At 43.5% G+C, this 26407-nt stretch overlaps 1 protein-coding gene across 2 annotated transcripts in view; it reads right to left on the reverse strand.

Moving 5' to 3' along the window:
• Window positions 1-26407, reverse strand: part of adarb1b (adenosine deaminase RNA specific B1b) — a 164720-nt gene that overhangs the window by 66301 nt on the left and 72012 nt on the right. For both annotated transcript variants that reach the window (XM_064975793.1, XM_064975790.1), the window contains exon 3: window positions 14245-14299. The gene's annotated coding sequence lies outside the window, so the exon portion shown is untranslated. The remainder of the gene's footprint in view (window positions 1-14244; window positions 14300-26407) is intronic.

A 26407-nucleotide genomic window follows, 5' to 3' on the forward strand; every position in this document is an offset into this window, starting at 1 on the left:
TCCATTCATAGTCAAGCAGGATTTGCAGTCACCCCACAGTGGCTTTTGAAGCTTACTCCCACACACACACACACACACACACACACTCATTTATTCACACACATAACTCACATGGACGCACGGCGTTGGGCACACAGGCACACACAACAAAAACCGATAAACACACCCACTCACTTCCAAAACATTCACGTCTGACACCGTTTGTGTGATCCTTTGGAAAACAGCAGACACACACCAGGGATAACAAACATACTGTATGCACTTAAAGCGCTCGTTTGACCCTATATCTACACTGCTTTAGCGCTTTCATGCCTTGAAATCCCTAGTGCTCCTGGTAGAAGTTACCACGACGACACAGATCTGATCTAAGATCAGTTTACCTTAAGCAATTGCTTGGAACATGCAATACTGACCTTACATCAGTGAAACATGGAAACTTCGTTCTACTCTGAAATGCTGAGATAAAAAAAAAAAAAAAGCCACTGTTGTTGTTTCCAATTGGCCCGCATAAAAAGCTAATTAGAATTTAGGGGAAGAGGGGGAACTAGCTCACGCACACGCACGCACACACACACGCACACACACAGAGACAACTGACCTAAAGAGCGTGAACCTACGTAGAGGAGCTTTGCGCTGGAGTGTGAACCCTTGGCAGTTGTCACTCAGAGTGTGGGCGTGTGTAGCGGCACAAAGGTCCCATCACATTATCCCTATGGAGATCGATCCAGTCTTTCTGACTGACCAGATAAATCAACATGGGTGGCCCTGACAGGTGGATTACATCATCCCGGCTCATTTCAACAAGAACCTATACACTCCCAGCTCATTATCAATACAGTCTTATACATAACCACATCGTATTGACAATAAACGGAGTGCTTTATCCAATACAGTGCACTCCTCTCATACAAGTCTGCAGATTCCAATGTACGGCCTAGTAGGCTTGGGAATAGCCACGGGATGGTTTTTTAATACCGCCAATACCATTGAAACTGTTTTTTTTTTGTTTTTCAATACCTTTTCATATTTGTAGCAATTGTTTTATGTAATTACCTGTAATTACCTGTGTCAACTTGTGCAATATGTTCAAAGTTAAAGCTGATCGCCTTCTTCATTTCACCAGTCACATTATTTTACATGATGAAGCTTCCCGTAGTTCCCCAGAACAGTTGACCCAGTCACATGTTTGTTAGTAAATAGTACAATGGGAGAAAGCGGGAGCAGTTGAGTCCATCTGTGTACTGACAGAGATTGCGTTTTATATTGAAAGGCAACCGTCTTTTTTCTTCACGAGAATGATCAGAGACGTGGAACTATGGTTTTCACAGAAAATACATTAGCGCAACACATTCAGCAGAAAATAGCTTCATTTTCCATCAGGTGACGACAGAAGCGCAATGCTATTTGGCAGACATCCACATGAGTAAATGAGCTTACAATGACAAAGAAAGGTATTTTTTGTTGCAAAAAAAACGATGTGGCCATCATATTTATAATGGGTATCATAGAAAAAACATTAACCAGCTACATTTCCTAAATGTTTTGCTTAAAGACCTCTTGCATTTTGCCGAGCTACGCAGAGAAGAATACTGGAGAAGAGTAGCAACACATCAGTCAAAGCGCTGTCTTTTAATAGAATGCCCGTTTGTGACTTCTCATCCGAGTGGAGAAGTGCATCTGAAACACAACATTAGTTTGACCCCCCCGGGGTGACGAACAAAGAATTCTGCATTAGGGCAACCCCTAATTTTAACTTGCTAGTTATCTAAGTAAGTGGCTGAATTAATAAGACCACGGGGCATCATATTGTTAAGCTTTCTTTTTTTTCTTACCCTCTTTTCTCCCCAATTTTGTGGTATCCGATTGTTAGTAGTTACTGTCTTGTCTCATCGCTACAACTCCCGTACGGGCTTGGGAGAGACGAAGGTCGAAAGCCATGCGTCCTCTGAAACACAACCCAACCAAGCCGCACTGCTTCTTAACAATTATCTGTACAGCCGCCACTGTAGCTGATTCCTTGCATTTTTTTCTCCTCTCGTTCTGGGCCTTTCTCCTCCCCCCTCTTCTCCTAGCAGAGCAGGCAGGCCAGTTTCCCTAGCGACTCCCAGACTCCACACAGGCACAGTGTGTACACAGTACCGTTCTTCCTCCAGACAAGCATGCGTCAAACCTTTGTTAATTTGCACAATGTCTCTCGTTTACATTCGCTTGTAAATGTCCAAACTCAAAAATGACATTGGTAGCAACTACCTATACATGTATAACTTTATGAGCTGGATTGCCTGTCTATACAATGCGTTTATTTTTGTTTGTGCAAATTTAGCTAATTTAGCTAGCAGTCTCCATGGAAATGTGCTATTACTTGTGTAAATTGTGTTAGCATTCTGGTAATAGACATCCAATGTGCTTTTCTTACATTTTTGGCGCCCCCTTGTGTACTCAGCCGGTAATACTGTAAATGTGAGAGAGAAGGGTGGTATGATGATATGAACATCTGGATACTCTCCAACCCTACTGCCTAGTAGAGCAGAGGTAGGCTAGCAAATGCTAAAGGCACTGTTTGCTTCCCTGAGGCTGTGTGGTGATAATCATTGACTTCACCCACCGCTGTAAACTATTCCACAATCTTCCTCGTACCGCAACAGAGTGAGGGAGGATGCGGGAGACCACGAGAGAGAAAGAGATACGGAGAAAATTAGACAAACTAATAGCTGACTAGGCGGTGGCGACGGAAGCAGCGGTAGCTTGTAAACAGGAGGCTTTGATTTGACGTGAACAGAGAATGAGGTCATGGTGCCGGGGCTCGTTTTTTTTATCCTAGCTGCTACAGTATGGCCCATCCGCTGGGAACAGAGCTTGGGTTAGCGTCAGTGGCTAATGCGCTTAGCGGGAGCTCCGGGCCATGTAGTGCCTAACCTGGCGCCCGCTCTCTGGCTTTCAACCTCTCTCTCTATGTATCGCCCCTTGAGACTTTACAGCAACAGTGTTGACTCGATAGAGGATGGAGGGAGTGGGGGGGGGGTGCATACACAAATAGAGGAGGACTGGTGCAGAGGAGAGGAAGACTGACAGCGAGGGAGAAATTTAGAGGGCAAGAAGGGAAAAAACACTAACAGCAAGAGAGGGAGAAGGTAAAGACAGGAGGAGGAGACATGAAATGGAGAGGGGGGACAAATAAAGAGGAGGAAAATGAGAGAGGGGAGTGACTATGAGCATGAACACATGAGCGTGTTCGTCTAAGCCAAGTTTGTCTCCGCTGTTTGCCCATCCTTTTACAACGTGCTACACTCAAACTAAATTGCTTGAATTCTCTCAAAGCCTTCATCCCGCTCTCTCTCAAGCGGCCACTTCGCAGTCTCCCTATAGCTCTTCCATACTCTCTAGTGCTGACAACATTAATATATGCTTGACTGGGAGGGAAAAAACTAACTCAACGTAAGTGGCAAATAACACACACATACACAGCCTGGCGTCTCTTATTAGCGCTGAGTGGGAATAAAGTGTAGGCGGCGTTTTGCAACAGAGAGACTATTCTGGGATGCATTTGGGGCCCGCAGTAAAAATGGGAATCTGCCAGCAGTGTTAATTATGAAGCTGGTTGAGAGAATGCCAAGAGTGTGCAAAGCTGTCATCAAGGCAGAAGGTGGCTACTTTGAACAATCTAGAACATATATTTTGATTTGTTTAACATTTTTTGGGTTACTACATGATTCCATACGTGTTATTTCATAGTTTTGATGTCTTCACTATAATTGGCTCTGATCCAAGATGGCGTAGCAGTGGGACGTGTGTTTGCCTTGTCCCGTGTAAATATTCTATTTTTCGTATTTTTTTCTGATATATTTTAATCTCACTTTTCATCTACGAATGAAATATACTTTCCTGCAACCCACCTCACCCAATGTGGTACGGATCTGCTATTTTTATTACTTATAACTGGAACCTCCATCAGAAGCTAGCCAGCTAACTTGCTACTAGCTATTAGTCATTGTTAGCCACTGCTAGTGGTCTTCACCTTTAGCTCGGACACCAGCGGCTTTAGCTCAGACAATACCTTCCAGTCTGCTCAGCGCGATATCAACCCAGAGCATATCGGACTGCTTTTCTCAACCACATCACCGGATTCCTGTCACAAGCTCTGGACCATTACACCGGATCATCGCAGCTAGCTAGCTGCAACCGAGTGGCTATTGCCTCTGTCCCGATGCAAGCACCAGTTAGCCTTGAGCTAGCCTCGAGCTAGGCCCATCTCCCGGCGAGCCGACAAAGTATACCAGCTAATACAATACCTCTTTTGCCAATTGGCCTGGACACTTTATTGTCGACATGGAGCCCCGCTGAACCATCACGACTGGTCTGCCGATGTAATCGTCCAATGTGTTTCAACAGGCTTTTACGTTGCGATGTCGCTAAAGAACCATCTGCTAGCCACGGCACGCTAGCTTTCTGAATGCTGTGTCTCCAGCTCACCTAGCATATTAGGGACTACCGAATGGCCCCCTGACTCACCTATTGCTGCTCATTGGACCCTATGATCACTCAGCTACACAGCTGATGCCTGCTGGACTGTTCACCACAACACGGTACCTCATTTTGTTTATCTGTCGGCCCCAGCCTCGAACTCAGGTCCTGTGTGTACCTAACTGACACTCGCCGCCCATTCATTGCCATTTACCCGTTGTTGTCTTAGCTCTCCTGATCAACACATGTGATTGCATTATGCCTCTCTCTAATGTCAATATGCCTTGTCTACCGCTGTTTAAGATAGTTCGTATTGTTTTATTTCACTGTAGAGCCCTCAGTCCCGCTCAAAATGCCTTAGATAGCTCTTTTGTCACACCCACCACCCATGCAGAACTCACCTGGCTTAACTGGTGCCTCTAGAGATGCAACCTCTCTCATCATCACTCAATGCCTAGATTTAACTCCACTGTACTCACATCCTACCATAACCTTGTCTGTACATTAAGCACTAGATCTATTCTACCGTGCCCAGAAATCGTCTCCTTTTATTCTCTGTTCCCAACGCACTAGATGACCAGTTCTTATAGCCTTTAGCCGTACCCTTATCCTACTCCTCCTCTGTTCCTATGGTGATGTAGAAGTTAACCAAGGCCCTGTAGCCCCAGTACTACACCGATTTCCCAGGCGCTCTCATTTGTTGACTTCTGTAACAGTAAAAGCCTTGAATTCATGCATGTTAACATCAGATGCATACTCCCTAAGTTTGTTTCATTCACTGCTTTAGCACACTCCACCAACTCTGATGTCCTAGCGGTTTCTGAAACCTGGCTTAGGAAGGCCACCAAAAATTCTGAAATTTCCATCCCAAACTACAACATTTTTTCCATCAAGATAGAACTGCAAAAGGGGGCGGAGTTGCAATCTACTGCAGAGATAGCCTGCAGAGTTCTGTCATACTATCCAGGTCTGTGCCCAAACAGTTCGAGCTTCTACTTTTCAAAATCCACCTTTCCAGAAATAAATCGCTCACTGTTGCCACTTCTTATAGAACCCCTCAGCCCTCAGCTCAGCCCTGGACACCATATATGAATTGATTGACCCCCATCTATCTTCAGAGTTCGTACTGTTAGGTGACCATAAACTGGGATATGCTTAACACCCCGGCCGTCCTAAAATCTAAGCTAGATGTCCTCAATCTCACACAAATTATCAAGGAACCTACCAGGTAAAACCCTAAATCCGTAATGGGTCCGCGGTCAAACGACCACCCCTTATCAGTGTCAAACGCCCCTTAAAACACTTCAGCGAGCAGGCATTTCAAATCGACCTGGCCTGGGTATCCTGGAAGGATATTGACCTCATCCCGTCAGTAGAGGATGCCTGGTGGTTCTTTAAAAGTGCTTTCCTCACCATCTAAAATAAGCATGCCCCATTCAAAAAATGTAGAAGTAAGAACAGACTTACTTCACTCCAGACCTGTCTGCCCTTGACCAGCACAAAAACATCCTGTGGCGTTCTGCATTAGTATCGAATAGCCCCCGTGATATGCAACTTTTCACGGAAGTTAGGAACAAATACACACAGGCAGTTAGGAAAGCTAAGTCTAGCTTTTTCAAACAGAAATTTGCATCCTGTCGTACTAACTCAAAAAAGTTCTGGGACACTGTAAAGTCCATGGAGAATAAGAGCACCTCCTCCCAGCTGCACACTGCTCTGAGGCTAGGAAACACTATCACAACCGATAAATCCACTATAATTGAGAATTTCAATAAGCATTTCTCTACGGCTGGCCTGCTTTCCACCTGGCTACCCCTACCCAGGTCAACTGCCCGGCACCCTCCACAGCAACCCGCCAAACCCCCACCATTTCTCCTTTACCCAAATCCAGATAGCTGATGTTCTGAAAGAGCTGCAAAATCTGGACCCCTACAAATCAGCCGGGCTAGACAATCGGGACTCTCTCTTTCTAAAATTATCTGCCGAAATTGTTGCAATCCCTATTACTAGCCTGTTCAACCTCTCTTTCGTATCGTCTGAGATTCCCAAAGATTGGAAAGCTGCCGCAGTCATCCCCCTCTTCAAAGGGGGTGACACTCTAGACCTAAACGGCTACAGACCTATATCTATCCTATCCTGTCTTTCTAAGGTCTTCGAAAGCCAAGTTAACAAACAGATTACCAACCATTTCGAATCCCACCGTACCTTCTCCGCTATGGAATCTGGTTTCAGAGCTGGTCATGGGTGCACCTCAGCCACACTCAAGGTCCTAAACGACATCATAACCGCCATCGATAAGAGACATTACTGTGCAGCCGTATTCATCAACCTGGCCAAGGCTTTCGACTCTGTCAATCACCACATTCTTATTGGCAGACTCGACAGCTTTGGTTTCTCAAATGATTGCCTCGCCTGGTTTATCAACTACTTCTCTGATAGAGTTCAGCGTGTCAATTCAGAGGGCCTGTTGTCCGGACCTCTGGCTGTCTCTATGGGGGTGCCACAGGGTTCAATCCTTGGGCCGACTCTATTCTCTGCATACATCAATGATGTTGCTCTTGCTGCTGGTGATGCTCTGGTACACCTCTACGCAGACGACACCGTTCTGTATACTTCTGGTGCCCTCTTTGGACATTGTGTTAACTAACCTCCAGACGAGCGTCAATGCCATACAACTCTAACAAAAACTGACCATCCTACCGATCCTCGACTTCGGTGATGTAATCTATAAAATAGCCTCCAACACTCTACTCAACAAACTGGATGCAGTCTATCACAGTGCCATCCGTTTTGTCACCAAAGACCCATACACTACCCACTATTGCGACCTGTATGCTCTCGTTGGTTGGCCCTCACTTCATACTCGTCGCCAAACCCACTGGCTACAAGTTATCTACAAGTCTCTGCTAGGTGAAGCGCCGCCTCATCTCAGCTCACTGGTCACCATAGCAACACCCACTCGTAGCATGCGCTCTAGCAGGTATATCTCACACACACATATATATATATATATATATATACATACATACAGTGCCTCGCGAAAGTATTCGGCCCCTTTGAACTTTTTGAACATTTCAGGCTTCAAACATAAAGATATAAAATTGTCCAGCGTTGTCCGGGGTAGGCCATCATTGTAAATCAGAATGTGTTCTTAACTGACTTGCCTAGTTAAAGAGAAAAAAAAGCATCAGGTGGACTTTTACGTTTTTTCTCCCACCTACGATTCCAAATGTGTGTGCTTGGGTAAAGTGATCTGATGATCTGTTGTTGATTTGGCTTCTGTGACATTACAGATCCTTCCAGGGAATGGACGCATGACACAGGCCTTTTTCAATACCTGCAGCAACCAGACCATGTGGGCAAGATTATGGACCGGGAGTACCCACGGACAGATACTAATGGTCTGCCAGGGACAGATACTACTGGTCTTTCTCTTTCGCACACACAGACAAGCACAGTATGCACACACATAGGCAGAGAAACACCCATAGGATCGTAACCCACACATTCCAGGTTGCATTTCTATTGTATAGTGTGTACAGTCACTAATCTCTAGTCAATTGATTCATATCAGGTCCATCTCTGTTCTACTGAGAAAAAAAAAATGGTGGGTCAAAACTAACTGACCGTTCAGACGGTGCGTGTAAACCAAATATACCCACCAGCAAGTATTAGCCATTTAAGCTAAATACTCTGGTGCCTGTTCAATAAGGGGGACATTGATGCCAACTAATACAATTAAGCTCCATCATGACAAGAGCTTTTAGGTCAAGCTTACTCCCGGGGAAAAGTACAAAGACTAAACGCAAAGGTTGCAAATAGAGAATGACCAAGCAAAACATAGACGTAATTAAGGTGTAACGAACACACACACTCCCAAACCACATGACATAACATTGCCAAGGTCTGGTGTCTGAAATTGCTTGGTAATTGCAATTCCTTGTGCTCTTGAATGCTCGTGTCATGATGAAGTTTGTTCTTGAATGCTTCCTCCCCAGAGTCTGACTGCATGCCTGTCTGCCTTTTATCCTGCAGAAACCCGCTGAGATTAAACAAAGGCATTCCGGTGGCAAAGCTTTCTGAATTCCCAATGGGAATAATAATAATAATAATGGATCATTTGCTACCGCCAGACACTTAACACTCTTTTGAAGGGGAGAGTGAGATGTCTTCGGGAGGGTAAATAATCTTAGATGAGGACAATTTGACATGTTTGTTTCTTCAGTTGATCCCTTGGTTGAAGTCAGCGCTTTTGGGGAGTTACGTAAAGCATACAGCCCAATTATCCCAAACCATGTTTGTCTGAAGCCGACTACATAATAGAACATAATTTGCCTGCTTTGATTAGTTTTTTCTTTAGGGTTTGAGGGAGAGTGAGAGAAAACGTGTATGTGCACGTGTGTGTGCGCCCACATAAGGGTGTGGGTGCGTACTTGAGAGAAACAGAAGGCGAGCGGGGGACCGACCGACAAACCCGATCAAAACACTACCCGACACAATATAGCCTAATGTGGTTCAAATCAGAGAGTTTTTCATGTAAACACCACATGGTAACTCAAACCAGTCAACAAAAACATACATTTTAGGAGACTGCTACTGTCACAAGAGTGCTGAGTTTAAAATGTAATACATTGTGTGCTCCCACGGTCTTAAGAAACAGATACGACTGACATCTATAACGTAATATCGGTCTGTGTTTGTTCAGCCTGTGCTTTCTTTTGAAACAGTTCCACCAGACATAAGTCAAAATCTCCCTATTGACTCATCAAGTGGTTTGTGGATGTAAAGGAGGGCACTGAGCCTGTATACAATCATTTTAGAATGAGGGGTGCTGTACTTCTGCTGGTGTTGCTGTACTGTCTGTTTGGGGTATGGGCTCAGGGAGAGTGTGATTGACAGTCATGGTTATGACGCTACCCGAGACAAGCCAGAAAGAGGTGACTGGCCAGACCCCCAACACCCCTGACATCTGGACTGAGCTGAGGGTGCTGAGAGACAAAGTGAACATCCTGGGTGCTGTCGCGGGTAGAAGAGAGAGTGGAGCTGAGCGCCACTAACACTGAACTGCAGCTCCGGAAGAACAAGGTAGAGGAGAGAAAGAAACCGGGGTAAACAGCTGAACTGTCCACCATGGATGGCCAGCGTGACTGCCAGTGAGAGGGAGTTGGATGAGCAGAAAAGGGAGGTGACGAACAAGGTGGCGGAGCTGGAGAGGGTGAGTGCAGACAGACCAAAGGTTGCCTTTCTCTGCTAGCTTGACTGGTTCAGGAGCTGTAGGACCATTCAATACTGAAACCACCATCGTCTACGGTACTGTCATTACAAACATCGGCACAGCCTGCGACTCACAGTTATCTTCACAGCACCACTCAAAGGAGTTTACTACTTTAGAATCACCATCACTTATTTCCATAGGTGTATTGTTAGGTGTATATGCAAGAATGACCAGAAAGTTACATTTAACTGAGAATTACATGACGTAGATCATTTACACGTATCTAATGCACTAACCTTAGAGCTGGAGGTGGGAGATGTGGTCTACATGTGTTTTCCCAAAGGACAAGGGGACTTTTGGTGATCATTGTAACCATAACACCTTTAGTGGCTTCCTGGTCTTTGCTGTACGAATGGGAACGACTGTACCACAATCAAGTGAAGAGCCAAGGCTTTCTAGCTCCAGGAGGTTAGGGCTTTCCAGAACCAGGAGGTTAGGGCTTTCCAGACCCAGGAGTTTAGGGCTTTCTAGACCCAGGAGGTGAGGGCTTTCTAGACCCAGGAGGTGAGGGCTTCCCAGACCCCAAATGTTATTCTGCAACCCAATATGAAAACTGAATAAAAAAATATAATTGCAAAAAAATCTAAGAATAAGGTGGACAATTTTTTAAAAACAATGTTAATCTTTTAATCACAAACATGATAGAGTGGAATTTCTTATTTTCATCCACCTGATAACTGTTGATGTTTTCAAATGAACACCACTGATCCATCTGCAGACATGGTCTTTTTAACGGTTTAGTACATTTGTTTTGTGAGCAGGTGCAGATCATTTGTCTCACTTTTCTTTTCATCCGTTGCACCATGTCATCGCTAGAACTGTTGACGTTGAAACGTTGATGTTGCTTTTCTTTGACCTGAATTCAAGACCACAGTGAAAACAAGATGACGCATCCCGTTGGGTTTACCCTGTCAAAAAAACATTCAAACAATACAGTAAACCACATTGTTGTTTTGATGAGCCCACCAGTGAGCCCACCAGTCCCATACATCGCGGTGCCACTGGCTATACATCCTCCCCATAACCCCCCTTCCACACACGAGCATCGAATGAATCCAATCCAAGGCTTATAGGGCTTTACCTCAACTGAGGTAGACCATAATTGATGGTTTCATACCAAATAGCATAATCCAATAGCATGTCTCAAACAAGCCTTACTTGTATCAAACTGTACTTGTACAATGGGACATAATACAGTTTAGTTTAGTAGTAGACAACACCCAGTGCACAAAAGCCCCTGGGCAGAAATGAACAGTCACACACCACACGCTGTTTAAACATGATCCGTATAGCAGAGTGGGAAACAAATGTGCCGTAATCAAACCTCCCTGTCACGTGGGCTCCCTCTCCGGCCTCTAGGTCATCAGGCTGCTCATTGTCCCGATACACATGTCACCATCGTCACGCGCCCCAGCGTGTCATGACACTCACCTGGACTCCATCACCTCCTTGATTACCTGCCCTATATATGTCACTCCCTTTGGTTCCTTCCCCAGGCGTCATTGTTTCTGTTTCAGTTTCCTGCCTGTGCTTTGTTCTTGCGTTCTGCCTTGTGTTAGTATCGTGTTCTTGGTTGTTGTTGTTTTATTAAAACGTTTCACCTGCACCTGCTTCCGACTCACCACCCCATCATTACACTCCCAGTTCATATATGTCCTTACTGGACCGGGTGAGAACCTGTGGAGAAGGCGGGATGTGTTTGACTGTGTGTGTTAGCCAGGAGAGCATGTGTGTGGAGGTGTGCCCGCACGTGCGTGTTTTATCATCTCCTGTGGGAAACAATCTGCCATGATGACGGCTCACATTTTCCCCAAGCAAGATGCTTGCATGTGCAGCTCCAACTGAACAATAGAGAACACACAATGCTTTCGTATTTAGATGACGAGAACAGCAACAACAGGTTGCATTGTTTCATTTTGATCCCATCTTTAAAGTGAAATCCCCTGTTCATAGCAGCAATCCCTTTAAAAGTATGAACTGTGTACTATAAACAGAGCACGGCATATTAATAATTTTCTCGCACACTTTGACACACACACACACACACACACACACACACACAGCTTGGTGTGTGACAGCACTGTCTGGCCCCAAATCATTCTGTGGCCGTCTCTCTCGCAGTGCACGACATACATCAGCCATTGAAGTGGCTTTTCGGCTGAACTCTTTTTCATTGCCTCCGTCTCTCTTTTTATGTCTTCTCCTTTACTTTCCCCCTTACTGTTTTATTGTCCCAAACACACATCCACTCTCCAACTTTCCCCTCTTCCAAATAACACTACCAAAATCTCACTCATAACAAAAAACACATGGATGTAACGATAAAATAATAAAGATTTATCAAAACCAGGGGTTAGCAGCTAAACGGCAAAACCCTGTACTACTCTATGTGTTCTCTGTTGTGCCACTGCCAATAAGTGACAGGTTTGGGATCAGCGTGAGACTTTAACACTGGGTAAAGAGAGCTGGCTGTGATGTGTATTGGCCTGACATGTGTTCCGCCAGAGACAGATTGCATTGGGCTGTCCCTGCTGAGCTCGGCCTTCTGCTGCCCTGGCTAGCCTGGCACTAGCTAGCAGTGGCTAGTGGCTAGTGCGTCCTTGCCTGCCCTTTCTTTCTGCTAGGGCGCCCGTTGGGACCTGATGCACGGTGACTGTTGATGTGGTGACTGGACGCGGTGACCGTATGTAGAGACGAGAGGGGGTGGTGGGGTTTTGGGAGTGGGCTGAAAAGCTCTCTAGGGGAGAGATACCTGGAGTGGGAGAGTACACTTCACTTTCAAAGACACATACTGTTAGTGTGTACTATACATCAGAGCAACTTCCAGTCAGAAAGGGCCAAAACACCGTTTTTTTTGTTTCTACCTCATTGTTAATTGCACTCACTTGGTGTCCCAGATCTGAATCAGGCCCTGATTAGAAGGAGAGGATGAAAAAACCTGATTAAAAAAGAACAGAGACCAAACAGTATTTTATCCGGTATGGCCTTATCAGTGTATACCAGTGTTTAAGCCTACTCTCAAGAAGCTTGATCATGCAAGCTAGACATTTAGCTAGCAAGTTAGCAAAACAAATGTACAGCTGGAGCCCTGGGCTGGAGAAAATGTATTGGGCACATAGTTACAGATAGTTAGATAGTTACTCTTATAGTAATAAGATATTTTAGCTGGCAAACATTAGTAGTGAACTTCAAGTGTAACTTGATCACTTCTCTTGCGCTGCACAACAATGGATCGTCATGTTATAATTTGGGGACGTTCTTGAAAATCATACCGTGGGTATTTCGATAATACCCTGGTATACGTTATACTACCCAGGTCTACTCACCAGCACAGTCAATTTCCTCTGAGAGTCGAGTTTCTTTAAACCAATGACATCCAAAGGTCAAAGGGTGTGAGGTAGCTCGATTGTACTTGACGCAATGGAGCAATTGAGTGCAGGAGTGCGCACGTCACAAACGGTAGAGAGCCAGGGACGTACCACCCACACACCACCGCCGCCGCGGTCAGCCGTGATCAATAGAGGAATGGAGTGGTGGTGCATGGGCAGTGGAAACTATCGTACGGTGCAGAGTGGGGGGAAAACCAGACCCCAGACATCCCCCCTGCGGCAATTTAGGAGGGAGGGCAGATAAGGAATGTTTTGGGAGGTTGTTAACAACCGTCCCAATATACAGTAGGCACAACATGACAGTCAAAACAACACACATTGTCTGGGAGCTGTGATATGAATAGAAAAGAGACGTTATCTCAATGACACCACACTGTAAAAATAAAAAGACAAAAGCCGCCGGGAAAAAAATAAAAAAAGAGTCTCTCACACACACACGCGCGCACACACACACACACACACACACACACACACACACACACACACACACACACACACACACACACACACACACACACACACACACACACACACGCTGCTGTTTAAACATGATCAGTGTAGCAGAGTGGGAAACAAAATGTGCTTTGCCGTAATCAAACCTCCCAGTTCATATCTGTCTTTACTGGACCGGGTGAGAACCTGTGGAGAAGGTGGGATGTGTTTGACTGTGTGTGTTAGCCAGGAGAGGATGTGTGTGGAGGTTTGTGTTGGAGGTGTGCCCGCCCGTGCGTGTTTTATCTCCTGCGGGACACAATCTGCCATGATGACGGCTCACATTTTCCCCAAGCAAAAGGCTTGCCTGTACAGCTCCAGCTGATCAATAAAAATACACAAGGCTTTTATATATTTAGATGAAAAGAACAGTAAAAAAAAAAAACCTGCTGCATTGTTTCATTTTTCATCCCATCTTAAAAGCTAATCATTGCACCAGCCACCAGCTGGTAGCTCGATTGCACTGGACGCAATGGAGCAATTGAGTGCAGGGCACAAGTCAAATGGTAGAGACACAGGACACACGCTGAGAAAAAAGAAATAGAGCTAACTCCTAAACAGAGTGGGGGGGGGGGAATTGCCTACCTTAAGCAGTGGGGGAAACAACTATTAACAAAGTGGACCTACCGTGAGACAGGGATGAGAGTTGGAAGTTACTTCTCTGGATTTCACTCTGCGTTGACTTCAAGAGAGAAGGAGGGGGAGGAGGAGAGAGTTAGAGTGAGAGAGAGAGGGGAGGAGAGAGAGAGAGAGAACACGGCAAGTTAGGATGAGCAAGCCTTGTATATCATCATTATACATTCAGTGCCTACATAACACTGCCTCACTAGGACTCATGCAAAGAAGTCTACATCCAACGGACCAGGAGGAGAGGTGTATTATAACAGATAGCAAATTCAGCGAATGTCCCTTTAAGACTACGGATCCAACTTTAAATTAGACAAGACTAATTGAATTAGTTTAAACGCCAATGGTTTCTCAGTTACATAGGTTACGTCCCAAACGGCACCCTATTCCCTACATAGTGCATTACTTTTGATGAGAGCCCTATGGTCCCTGGTCTAAAGCACTGCACAGAGTGTCATTTGAGACACGGCCATACTGTAGCAAACGGAGGTGTTTTCTCACCAGGCGCTGTCAACATGTCAGAATGGGGTCTATTTCTGCATTCAGCACTAATGCTATTGAGTCGTTACACAGCCAAGGAGATTTCTACACCACCGGTGGTGAATGGGCTCGTTGGAAAATGAAGTGTGAACACCCAAACACACATTTATTTTTTCCCCCCTCACAAACAAACAAACACAAACACACAAACAAACACACACACACACACACACACTGGATCTTGGGACCAGTGTCCTGGAAAAAATCTTGGTCTTGGCTCCTGGATATTACCTTAGTCTTTGGTTTACAAACCATAGGCAACCCAATTTGAGGAAGACAACGCTCTCTGATTATTGGCTGGTCACGCCAAACCCATTGGAATCCCCACCCAGTTTAAAAAAGGTGGAATCTCTCAACGGCAATGTCTATACCAAGACACTGTACTGTATCTCTATGGTTGACACTGTTTCCAAAATAAATTATAATAAAGTGATCATTTAAACATCCAACAAAATTCATTAGATGGATAAGTCATTAAATGAATCAACAAGTTTCAGAGTTATACAATTAACAATACAATTAACATCGAACATTTTCAAGGTTTTGAAAATCATGTTGACTATATTGTTATATTGGGGCGGCAGGGTAGCCTAGTGGTTAGCGCGTTGGACTGGTAACCGAAAGGTTGCAAGTTCAAATCCCCGAGCTGACAAGGTACAAATCTGTCGTTCTGCCCCTGAACAGGCAGTTAACTCACTGTTCCTAGGCCGTCATTGAAAATAAGAATTTGTTCTTAACTGGCTTGCCTAGAAAAATAAAAAAAATTGGTACGCAAATAAAATGTCTAAAATGAGTCTGTAATAGAAGGTTAATCAAAATGATTACTGTGCATGGTTCTTCTTTTACTGCAACTTTTCCACTATGTTTCACGAGTGACAAATTTAGTTGGGTGTAGGGTTGTTACGGTGACCGTATTACCGCCACACCGGCGGTCACGAGTCATGATAGCAGTGAAATTCCACGTGACCGTTTAGTCACGAAAATTATGTTTCTCCAAGCTCTGATGCTGCGGATGGTCATTAGTAGCCTACCAAACTTGCTAACTGCCTGATACTCAGCACTCAATTGTCCCTCTAATCAGTCTGACATCAATGGAAATGTCATCAAAAATCTAATCAAACACTTCATGAGTGCCCATGAGCTCATGTTGCGCAACAGTTCTATAGGCTATACAATTGCGTGAGAAAACAAAGTGATGGCCTCTATTAAAAGGGGGAGGATTCCAACAGCTTTCTATAGGCTAGGCCTACTATATTTATTTCTCAACTTTCTTAATATTAAGCTCAGTGCTTATTTACAACAGGAGTATAAACTACCTGGCTGGCATAAAAATGAACCACGTGAAAAGCATCCTCCATTCGCTTTTTAAGTGCATAGATGACGTATTTTTTCAAGACAGGTGCATGATAATGGTCCATTCTAAATCAAAACAATTTTCACATTTTATTTAGTATTGTAACGTCTGCTTCCAACTCACACTCTCAAACACATAGATCCCCTGAACACAGCTCACGCTCCAGATCTGAGACACATGTCTAGTCGGAGCTCTGTTTTTTCCTGTAATTGAATCCTCCCGTGTATGATCGTTTTGGCCTGCCTCACTAACGACGCCTTTTGCCTGTTCCCTGCCTGTGCTTTAGCCTATTGGATTTCCTGTTATCGAAATATTGCTGGATCTCCCGGGCGACGTTACTAGCTATTTCCCTGCCTGTACTGTTGCCTTTTTGGACCCCCTGTGTATGACCTTCTGCCTACCCCTGGACCCAGCTACCTGCCTCCTTCTGTGTATGACCTTCTGCCTGCCCCTGGACCCAGCTACCTGCCTCCTTCTGTGGTCCTTTACAAATAAACAACTGATGTGCCCTGCACTTGAAATCAGCCCTCTGTCTCCCACCATGTTCATTACAAGTATATGTGAAGACAAGATTCAATCAAGAACAGTCTGATAGGGTGATAATATTAGCCGATCACTTGTGAATGATATATTATCACTTGTGAATAATGCCCAGCTTGTGTGCAATAAGGCTTTTTATAATCATAGTAGCATACCTCATGTAGCCTAGCCCATAGGCCTATACGTTTTCATAAGGTTTGTATCACAACTAAAGTGACCAAATAACTTCTTAAAATGAAGCACATGAATCCGCTTTACAACGGGTGTAGAGCCGAACTGGCATTCATAAGCTCTAACCACTAGGCTACCCTGCCGCCCCGAGTATGCTATTCTGTTCATCTGAAATACATTTTCTTCCTATCATGTTTCTTTAGACCTGTCTAAAACACATAATGGATTAACTGTGATGGTGTAGGATATGGATTTATTAGACATTTTCAAATGTAGATGTTCCAAAGTTCTGCATCAGTGGCTTGTAGGCTGTGTGTGGAATCCAGGAGATGCTAAATGTGTTTATGTTAATTACTGTCAATTACCATGAAACTGGCAGTTATTTACTTGACAATCACCAGCTGACAAAATGACGGCCACAGCCCTAGATGGGTGGTAAGGAATTCAGGTAATATGTCAAATACGCAATACAAATAAAGTGTGGGAGTATCAGTGTATACAGTGCCTTCGGAAAGTATTCAGACCCCTTTACTTTTTCCATATTCTGTTACGTGACAACCTTATTTTAAAATGGATAAAATTGTTTTTTTAACTCATCAAACCACACAATACCCCATAATGACAAAGCAAAAATGATTTTTTATAATAATTTTTGCTGATTTATAAAGAATTTAAAACTGAAATATCACATTTACATAAGTATTCAGACCCTTTACTCTGTACTTTGTTGAAGCACAATAGGCAGTGATTACATCCTTGGATCTTCTAGGGTATGAAGCTACAAGCTTGGCACACCTGTATTTGGGGAGTTCTCCCATTCTTCTCTGCAGATCCTATCAAGCTCTGTCAGGTTGGATGGGGAGCGCAGGTGCACAGCTATTTTCAGGTCTCTCCAGAGATGTTCGATCGGTTCTAAGTCCGGGCTCTGGCTGGGCCACACAAGCTCACAGAACGGGGCCGCCAACAGCTGAAGTGCGTAAAACGTTGTCCTTCCACGGTTGCAACACTTACTATCGAGTTCCAAACTACCTCTGGAAGCAACGTCAGAACAAGAACGGTTTGTCGGGAGCTTAATGAAATGGGTTTCCATGGCAGAGCAGGCACACACATGCCAAGCGTCGGCTGGAGTGGTGTAAAGCTTGCTGCCATTGGACACTGGAGCAGTTCTCTGGAGGGGTGAATCACGCTTCACCATCTGGCAATCCCGACGGACGAATCTGGGTTTGGCAAAAGCTAGGAGAATGCTTCCTGCCCGAATGCACAGTGGCAACTGTAAAGTTTGGTGTAGGAGGAATAATGGTCTGGGGCTGTTTTTCATGGTTCGGGCTAGGCCCCTTAGTTCCAATAAATGAAAATCTTAACGCTACAGCATACAATGACATTCAATACGATTCTGTGCTTCCAACTTTGTGGCAACAGTTTGGGGAAGGCCCTTTCCTCTTTCAACATGACAACGCCCCCGTGCAAAAGTGAGATCCATACAGAAATAGTTTGTTGAGATCGGTGTGGAAGAACATGACTGGCCTGCACAGAGCCCTGACCTCAACCACATCGAACACCTTTGGGCTGAATTGGAACGCCGACTGCGAGCCAGGCCTAATCCCCCGACATCAGTGCCCGACCTCACTAATGCTCACGTGGCTGAAAGGAAGCAAGTCCCCGCAGCAACGTTCCGACATCTAGTGGAAAGCCTTCCCAGAAGAGTGGAGGCTGTTATAGCAGCAAAGGTGGGATCAACTCTATATTAATGCCCATGATTTTAGAATGAGATGTTAGACATGTGTCCATTCACTATATGACCAAAAGTATCGCTCGTCGAACATCTCACACCAAAATCATGGGCATTAATATAGAGTTGGTCCTCTCTTCTGGAAAGGCTTTCCACTAGTGGGCACATAGTCTGTCTTCTCGCTCAGATCTGCCTATGGTGGTCTCTTTCAATAGCAAGGCTATGCTCACTGAGTCTGTACATAGTCAATGGTTTTCTTAATTTGGGGTCAGTCAAAGTGAGAAGGTATTCTACTACTGTGAACTCTCTGTTTAGGGCCAGATAGCTTTCCAATTTGCTGTGTTTTTTTGGTTGATTCTGTCAAATGTGTCATATAGTTATCTTTTTGCTTTCTAATAATTTGTTTAGGTCTAAAATGTGTTTCTGTCGTGGGCCTTTGTGGGGTCTGTTTGTGAACAGAGCCCTAGAACCAGCTGGCTGAGGTTTTTTTGTGGAATGTGTGTGCATCGATTTCTTGTGGTTGAAAAATTTAACAGCTATTTTCTGGATTTTGATGACTATAGTATTAAATCTACTCTGCATGCATTATTTGGTGTTTGCGTTTTACACAAAGTATATTTTTGCAGAATTCTGCATGCAGAGTCTCAATTGGGAGTTTGTCCCATTTGGTGAATTCTTGGTTGGTGAGTGGACCCCAGACCTCACAACCAGGGCAGAGGAAGGCAGAGGTAGGTGTAATTATTATTATTATTATTATTATTATGTGCTTTAGGGCAACAGTGTCTAGATAGAATTTTTATTTGTTTTCTTGGCTACTGGACATTTTTTGGAACACCATTATTTTTGTCTTACTGAGATTCACTGTCAGGGCCCAAGTCTGACAGAATCTGTGCAGAACAAAAGATCTACAGTGCCCTGGCAAAAGTATTCACCCCCGTGGCGTTTTTCCTATTTTGTTCCATTACAACCTATAATTTAAATAGATTTATATTTGGATTTCATGTAATGGACATACACAAAATAGTCCAAATTGGTGAAGTGAAATGAAAAAAATGACTTGTTTCAAAAAATACAAATAATAATAAAAACAGAAAAGTGATGTACAAATGGACTTTATTTAAGTGTCACATGATCTGTCACATGATCTCAGTATATATATACACACCTGTTCTGAAAGGCCCCAGAGTCAGCAACACCACTAAGCAAGGGGCACCACTACCATGAAGACCAAAGAGCTCTCCAAACAGGTCAGGAACAAAGTTCTGGAGAAGTACTGATCAGGGTTCGGTTATAAAAAAATATCAGAAACTTTGAACATCACCACGGAGCACCGTTAAATCCATTATTTAAAAAATGGAAAGAATATGGCACCACAACAAACCTGCCAAGAGAGGGCCACCCACCAAACCTCATGGACCAGGGAAGGAGGCCATTAATCAGAGAGGCAACAAAGAGACCAACGATAACCCTGAAGGAGCTGCAAAGCTCCACAGTGGAGATTGGAGTATCTGTCCATAGGACCACCTTAAGCCGTACACTCCACAGAGATGGGCTTTACAGAAGAGTGGCCAGAAAAAAGCCATTGCTTAAAGAAAAAAATAAGTAAACACGTTTGGTGTCCTCCTAAAGGCATGTGGGAGACTCCCCAAACATATGGAAGAAGATACCCTGGTCAGCTGAGACTAAAATGTAGCTTTTTGGCCATCAAGGAAAATGCTATGTCTGGCACAAACCCAACATCTCTCATCACCCCAAGAACATCATCCCCACAGGGAAGGATGGTGGTGGCAGCATCATGTTCTGGAGATGTTTTTCATCAGCAGGGACTGGGATACTGATTAGAATTGAAGGAATGATGGAGGGCACTTAATACAGGGAAATTCTTGAAAGAACCCGGTTTGAGACTGGGACGGAGGTTCACCTTCCAGCAGGACAATGACCCTAAGCACACTGCTACAGCAACACTCGAGTGGTTTAAGGGGAAACATTTAAATGTCTTGGAATGGCCTAGTCAAAGCGCAGACCTCAATTCAATTGAGAATCTGTGATATGACTTAAATATTGCTATACACCAGTGGAACCCATCCAAATTGAACAAGCTGGAGTAGTTTTACCTTGAATGATGGGCAAAAATCCCAGTGGCTAGATGTGCCAAACTTATAGAGACATATCCCAAGAGACTTGCAGCTATAATTGTTGCAAAAGGTGGCTTTACAAAGTATTGACTTTGGGGGGGTAAATAGTTATACACGTTCAGGTTTTATATTTTTTTGTCTTGTTTGTTTCACAATTTAAAAGAATTGCATCTTCAAAGTGGTAGGCATGTTGTGTAAATCAAATGATATATACCCCCCAAAAACTATTTTAATTACAGGTTGTAAGGCAACAAAATAGGAAAAATGCCAAAGGGGGTGAATACTTTCACAAGCCACTGTAGGTGCTGCTGTAGGCCCTCTTTGGTTAGGGAGAGAAGCACTAGATCATCAGCAAACAGCAGACATTTGATTTCTGAGTCCAGTAGTGTGAGGTCGGGTGCTGCAGACTGTTCTTGTGCCCTTGCCAATTCATTTATATATGTTGAAGAGGGTGGGGCTCAAGCTGCATCCCTGTCTCACCCCACGGCCTTGAGGAAAGAAATCTGTTTGTTTATTATTTGTGTACATTGATTTTATAATGTCATATGCTTTACCCCAACACTGCTTCCTATCAATTTGTATAGCAAACCCTTATGCCAAATTGAGTCAAAAGCTTTTTTGAAATCCACAAGACTTCGCTTTTGTTTTGTTTTATTTGTTTGTCAATCAGGGTATTTTTTTTACCTTTATTTAACCAGGCAAGTCAGTTAAGAACAAATTCTTATTTTCAATGACAGCCTAGGAACAGTGGGTTAACTACCTGTTCAGGGGCAGAATGACAGATTTGTACCTTGTCAGTTTGGGGGTTTGAACTTGCAACCTTCCGGTTACTAGTCCAACGCTCTAACCACTAGGCTACCCTGCTGCCCCATGTTCAGGGTGTATACATGGTCTGTGGTACATTATTTTTTGTAAGAAGCCAATTTGCTCAAGACATTGTTTTCCCTGATTACATTTTGAAGTCTGCTGTTGATGATACTGCATGGGGATTTTTTAGAGATTGCTGCTGACACTTATTCCACAGTAATGATTGGGGTCAAATTTGTTTCCACTTTTGTGGATTGGGGTGATCAGGCCTTGGTTCCAAATATTAGGGAAGATGCCAGAGCTGAGGATAATGTTGAAGAGTTTAAGAATAGCCCATTTTAATTTGTGGTCTGTATATTTTATCATTTCGTTTAGTACACCATCAACACCACAGGCTTTTTTGGGTTGGAGGGTTTATATTTTGTCCTGTACATTTTAGAATAAGGCTGTAACGTAACAAAATGTGGAAAAAGTCAAGGAGTCTGAATACTTTCCGAATGCACTGTATATATTTTTACTCTTGGTTCCTCTTCGTGTTGTTTTTGTTTATTGTGTTCCAATTTTCAGAGAAGTGAAGTTCTATGGATTCTCCAATCACAATGAGGTTTTTTTCTGTCATGCTGTTCCTACTTTTTTCTTTGTATATAAGCTAAGGTTTTCTGGTTCTCTGTGTTTCTGGTTGGAAAGGTTTCTCAATTCCTTTTGTAGGTTCTTACATTCTTCATCAAAACATTTCTCATTGTTGTTAGGTGTCTTAGGTATTCTGCTGGAAATAAAAATGTGATATGTTAGCTGATTTGATATGTTAGCCTCCTACTGCTAAGTTTACACCTTCACTATCGCAGGAAAACATTTTGTCCAGGAAGTTGTCTAAGAGGGATTGGATTTGTTGCTGGCCAATTGTTTTTTGGTAGGTTTCTACACTACCCTCCATAGCATTTCTTAAGTTCGTTTGGCTTCGATACTTCATGTTTGATTTTTGCTCTGTTCAAGTAGATTGTGATTTTGCTGTGATCTGATAGTGGCGTAAGTGTGTTGGTGATAAAGTAGTCTTCCATACTAGTGTCAAGAGATGAGCTATAGAGTTACCTTACAGTAGGAGTCCCCTCGAAACCTGCCATTGACTATGTGCATACCCAGCATGCGACAGACCTGCAGGAGTTGTGATACGTTTTTGTTGGTTATGTTGTCGCAGTTGTGTCTAGGGGAGTGTATGGGGGAGTGAATGCTGTCACCTCCAGTTGGATGTTTGTCCCCCTGTGTGCTGAGGGTGTCAGGTTCTTGTCCAGTTCTGGCATTTAGGTCACCACAGATTAGTACATGCCCCTAGGTCTGGAAATGATTGATCTCCCCTCTAGTCTGCATTAAAGTATGGGGATTCTAGTGGGGGGGGGGATACAGGTAGCACACAGGAGGAAATGTTTCTCTGTTGAGATATTTTCCATTTGAATTTCTAGCCAAATGTAAAATGTTTTGAATAATTTAATTGTCACAGCCTGATCTGGTTCACCTGTGCCTTTCCTGACTCCAAACCCGCCGGCCTGACCACTCTGCCTGTTTTGGACTATGATCTGGTTTCTGACCCCTTCCATGGCCTGACCTCGAGGCGGCCCTATCGTCTGGTACGGTTTGGTCTCTGACCTGGTTTATGAACTTTCGCCTGTCCCTGACTTGCCTTTGCCTGCTCCCTTTGTTATAATACATATCAGAGCTCAACCATTTGCCTCCTGTGTCTGCATTTGGGTCTCACCTTGTGAGTTAGGTCTGCTTTACACCAAATAGGTATACTCCCTGAGCCCCTTCCCTGTTTCAAACCTGGTAGTTTGGTGGATGTTCAGCTCTCTGTAACGTAGAGGGCAACCAGTGGGTCCATCTCCTCTGTACCATGTTTCTTGTAGGATGACACGGTCTGTATTTCTAATTTACTTGGTAAAGTCCAGGTTCCTTCTCTTTAGATTAAAGACAGATGCCCTCAGGCCTTGGATATCCCAGGATGAGATAGTGAAGGCTTTGGGTGCCATAAAGTGTCCAATGTTGTCAGACCAGTAAGTGTGAGCAGAGCCTGCGGAGCATATGATACATGCCATTGGCTTGGGCTAGTGTAAGAGTGGGGGTTGGGCCTGTTTGCCTGCTCACGGCCTCCCTCCCTCACCCTCTCCCTCTCTCCAGTCTCTCCAGTCTGTCTCTCTCCAGTCAATTCAATTAGCTTTATAGGCATGACGTAATAATGTACATATTGCCAAAGCTTACTTTTTACAATATTAACATAATTAATAATAATGATCAATATTATGTCACGTCTTTGGCTATGCCGGATTAAGTGATATGACATGCAATTCTCCGTAATTATTATTATCTGATTGAGCTAATCATGTAAATGTAATTAACTAGAGAGTCAGGCACCACGAAATAATATTTATAGAGCTGTTATCTTCCGAATAAACTCTTAAAATCTTAAAGACCTAGTAATATTTTACATCAATAGCAGTCAATATTAATCGTCAACTTAATTCAGTCTCATCTGAAAGTTGTAAATTCTTAGTTATCTGCAAGAACCCTGGCTAACAATTTGAATTAGCAATACAAAATTGGTTTTAATTATTTATTAACCTGTAGTGACACCCCATCCCGTGAACGGGACCGTTGTCATCATCTGATACTAATTAGCATAACGCAACGGACATAAATCTTCCTAGAAAATATTCCTATTCATGAAAATCACAAGTGAAATATATTGGAACACAGCTTAGCCTTTTGTTAATCACCCTGTCATCTCAGATTTTCAAAATATGCTTTACAGCCAACGCTAGACAAGCATTTGTGTTCACCACAACGCCGAAATATATTCCAAATTAGCTCCATAATATCGACAGAAACATGGCAAACGTTGTTTAGAATCCATCTTCAAGGTGTTTTTCTAATATCTATTCGATAATATATCCGTCGGGACAATTCGTTTTTCACTAGGACCGATTGGAGTAATGGCTACCTCTGTATTTTACGCGAGAATCTCTCTCAGAGCCACCATGTGACCACTTACGCAATGTGGCCGCCTACGGCTATTCTTCAACAGAAATACGTAAAACTACGTCACAATGCTGTAGACACCTTGGGGAATAGTAGAGAGCGTAAGCTCGTTGATGGTACATTCACAGCTGAATAGGGAGTCATTGGAACGCAGCGTTTTCAAAACCTGGGGCACTTCTGGATTGGATTTTTCTCAGGCTTGCGCCTGGAACATCAGTTCTGTTATACTCACAGACAATATCTTACAGTTTTGGAAACGTTAGAGTGTTTTCTATCAAAAGCTGTCAATTATATGCATATTCTAGCATCTTTTCCTGACAAAATATCCCGTTTAAAACGGGAACGTTGTTTTTCCAAAAAAGACAATACTGCCCCCTAACACCAAGAGGTTAACTAAATACCTAACTAAATCACACAGAATTACACATACACATAATTAAATCATAACTTGATTACAAATTACGTCATAAAGGAAAACGTCCCTTGCGGGCGGAACAGATATGACAGCTTGTTACACAAAAGAAAAGGGGCTGGGTTGAGTGAAGGAGCGGGAACACTGAGGAACAAAGGAGAAGCTGTGCTATCGTAAATACAGTATCTTATGCATTCTAAATTAATGCCTATTTGGAAAAGGAAAATGCAATAAATATTTACTCTAGGTTGGTGGTAGATGGAAGGCCGTGTTGCCAAACCGAGTCCTTTGAAGAATGTCTCTGGCTGTCAATTGGATACGTTGTAGTAATGTCGTTGTGTGATAGACGGGATACTCTGTCTGTTCCTTCCTAACCCTCGTTTGCAGCGGCTGTTGCTAACTCAACGGCTAGGAGGTATCACTTTGTAATGAATAAGAGTTCAAAGTTCATACTATTCGCAACCAAAGCTCACGCTGATGTTGGCTTCGTTCTGTAGTTATTATCTGAACCATTCTGACATAGGACCATCGTCCTACATCCCGGGAACAGGAAGTTATGTTGTCTTCTAGGCATTATATAGGAAGGGAGAAAAGGGGTGCGTTTCCTAGTTTACAACCTCGGTCTCTTCACGTGGGCGGGCCACTGAGTGAGCAGCCCTATCTTATGAAAACCCACATCTCACATTTTAAAAGCTAAAATCCCATTTCATCCCATCACAAATAATTTCATATTCAAACATTTAAATTGAACAACAATTTCATGTGAATCCGATAACTCTGATGTGTAGACTTTCTACTGTAGAGTTTATGTCATCTTATCATCGATGAGAATGTCTCAGATGACAACCGAACTGACATCATATTCATGAAGTACCACCGCATATGTTCAATTGGTCGGATTACCAGAATATAGTTCATTTCCCCCCACCTACTGATGCTCCCAGAATCTCTATGTTAACCAAGGGTTTTGTAAATGTAACATCAGTAGGGTAGAGAGAGGAAAAAGGGGGGAAGAGGTATTTATGACTGTCATAAATCTACCCCCAGGCCAACGTCATGACAATTATCAATGGGACAACATTAACAACAATAACCAAGTGTAAAAATAACCATACATTGAACAATAAAAATAAGCATAAAGGACACATGCAAGTTGGTTGGTCTGTCAGACACTGTACTTTATCTTATGGAAGGCAGCAATGTCGTGCGCTGCCAACCCACAGCTCTCTGTGTCCTGACAGGGTAGCCTATCCTCATTGGAGACGTCTTTGAAACCGAGACGTCTTTCAAAATTTTGGGAAATTAAACTCTGTAATTGTTTTATATTTTGGACATTTTGTCAGGAAATGCAGCTCTGTCTTGGGTTTTGCTGTGGTGCAGTGGTTGCACAGCCCTTCCTCGACATGGATGTTTCCCTGTGTCCACCCTTCCCAATGGCAAGGCTGTGC

Source organism: Oncorhynchus masou, chromosome 10 (genome assembly GCF_036934945.1).
Source record: "Oncorhynchus masou masou isolate Uvic2021 chromosome 10, UVic_Omas_1.1, whole genome shotgun sequence".
Lineage (NCBI taxonomy): Eukaryota > Metazoa > Chordata > Actinopteri > Salmoniformes > Salmonidae > Oncorhynchus > Oncorhynchus masou.